Consider the following 2,961-nt stretch of genomic DNA (forward strand, 5'->3'; position numbering starts at 1 on the left):
AACCCACATTTTAAACCCACATTTTCAGACCATGTTTAAATTAATGGGCCAGCCCAAACGGACCAGCCCATTACCCGCGACCCGACCCGGTCCAATTCTCCTTTCTTTACCCTAATCCCCTTTCTCTTTCTTTCTTTCGACTTCCGCCTCCTTCATCGTCTTCTCCCTTTTCCTTTTTTCTCCGCCTCCTTCCCTCCTCCATCTCCGCCGCACACCACCCCATCCCCTGTCTCCCCCTGTTCTCCTTCACTTTCCTCTCCCTTTTCTCACTTCCCTCCACGTTACCCCTGACACCCCTCTTTCATCGTCAACCTCTACAACACCCACGTTTCTCCTCTGACACCACCTCCTTCTTCGTCTCTCTCCTCACGTTCTCCCCACACCCACACCTCTGCCATCTTCCCTGACACTTCCACCACGCCTGTTCCCCGCTTACTCTCTCTCACACGCTCTTCTTCCATTTAAAAAATCTCAATTGCAATCCTATAAAAAGGGGGGGATTTCAGGAAAAAGGGGGAGGAGTTGTCTTTGGGGGATTGGGATTCAGGTTTTCAGAAAAAAAAAAAGGAAATAAAACAAATGGAGAAGAACCCGGAAATCAAATAGAAAAAGGGATTGAACACGATTTTAAGAATTTTTGGGCTGGGAATTCTATTTTTTTTAGCCACTTAGGTTCCTCTGAAAACATTAATATTCTTAAGCCTTAACACTTTGGGGGTAGCGATTCAAAATAGCAAACCATATTTTTGCTCTGCTACTAAATTTCAATTCCAAGCATAGACGAGTTGAGGTTCGCTCGTGTTCAAGTCTATTCATAACGAGAGTGTAGATTCGACGACTTCGACGCCTCAGTTCATTGCGCACAAAACAGGTGAACCTCGATACATTTATCACTTCTAGTCTTTAATTTCTGCTTTTTGGTTAAATTTTAGCTGATCCTGCTATTTAGTAGTCATGTAGTTTTTTCTTCGTCGTCGCGCTATTTGTTTGATGTTTGGATGTTGTTAGGATAGAATAATGATCGTTAGGATGAAATTTGAAAGATGTCTGTTAGTTTGGATGATTAGATGAAATTCACAGGACTTAGAACTTATTTAAGGTCTAATATACATAGGATATACAGTGGTTTATCAAAGTAAGAAGAGCACATACATTCGATATACATCTGATATACATACTATGGTGTGTATATCTTAGGTATACTGATTATATGATAAAAACAGACCGACACTAAATCATCTCTATAATTGTCCTTCATCTCTAAGTTTAAATTTTCTGTTTTGGTTAATGCTAACACAAAAACAGTGGCAGTGACATTATTACTGTTAGTGTAGTGCATAATGTGACCAAATCCAGCTCTGGTTTAGTCGATTAGTTCGCTATTTGGATCTGACTGTGGGTTTGGTTTATTAATTATAGGGTTAGTATGTCCATTAGTTAATCTCCAGCCAAGCATAGGTCTGCCTATCTGTTACTTGAGCACTGGGCTTGGCATTTAAAATACTTGTTATATGGTTTAAACAGGATTGAGATACAACCTATAATAAAGACTCACGCACGATTTATGGCCCTGCTTTGAGTTGCCTGGATTTGCCCTGTATGTGCGATTATCTAGTAACATTAATGGACTAAACTCAACATGTATAACTGTTAGATGTGTAGATTCGTATGTCGTATAAACTCAGGAATGTGTGGGAAAACGTGTTGTATTTGTTTCTTCATGAATACTGTCCATCAGGAATCTGCCTACTTGTATAAGTGATTAGTTTGATTGCATTGTGCTGGTCTGGATATTTTGATAATCAGAGCTCCTGAAAACACTTAGGCAGCATACCTGGAGATATATTTTGATTCAACCTTTGTATTGTTTTAAAACATCTGCATTCTATGTGTATCACCTTGTATGTCATTATCCATATCCTGTCTTCATTCACTAAATTTTATTTTCTGTTAACAAGATGTCCATGTCATATGCTCATTGTATGATTATCTAGGTTATTTAAGCGTATGACATCTCTCTAGTAACCTTATCACCAACCCTGTCCGATCATGTATTCATTAGAAGTTACCTAGTTCATAGCCTGTTTGAACATGATCTGTGCCTAGCCTGGCCAGTCACATACTTTAATAAATCTGTGCTTGATCCCAGTTGGTGTTGAGTCTGTTTAATTCAAAGCAAGTTATTTACTTAGCTAGTTTTTCTTTGACTACCTCAAATATGCATTTGATTATGGGAAGGTTCATGAGCTAGTGGTGTATATTATTATCATTTAGTTTCAGCCTATGTTGGAATGATGTTTGGGTTGTGTTAGTTATAGGTGTCATTTTTATCTAATATAAAATGGTAGGATTAGACATTAGCATGTTTACACCTTTACTTAGTATAGCTCCGTGATATGAAGTGTAACCTTGCTTGGATTTCAATCTGAATCCTGTACATGTCCATAACCAAACATAATCCCTGTATTGCCTGCATGAGTGTGCTAAGATCCTAACCAAACTGCAGTTTTGTTATTAACTTTAAATCCCTGATAAGCCTGTTGCTGTGCATCCCCATTACTTGAGAGTATTCACCTTTGCATCCTTGCTGTGTGAAGCCATATTCCACTTGTCTTGCATCATGTTTAGATTTGGGTTGCCAATCTGATTTGCCTTTACCCCTTTCCTAAAATGCACATCTATGATGATTATCTGTTGACATCAACATATTGTGAACTCAATAGGAACCAAACTTAACTGACTGTTGTTTCCCAGTTGCAAAACCTGAACTTTTCTTTATTTTAAAATTGTTCCTGGGTTGTATGTCAATTCTTCCCTTATACTTTGAGTTGTAATCATGTTTAGTTCTGTTTGTTCAATGTGTGATTAACCCGATCAAATTATGATAAGATTAGTGTGAGGTCCTTATCAGATATACTGGCATACATCCTGGTACATCTTTATTTGATTTAAATACAAAGA

Source organism: Lycium barbarum, chromosome 1, assembly GCF_019175385.1.
Source record: "Lycium barbarum isolate Lr01 chromosome 1, ASM1917538v2, whole genome shotgun sequence".
NCBI lineage: Eukaryota > Viridiplantae > Streptophyta > Magnoliopsida > Solanales > Solanaceae > Lycium > Lycium barbarum.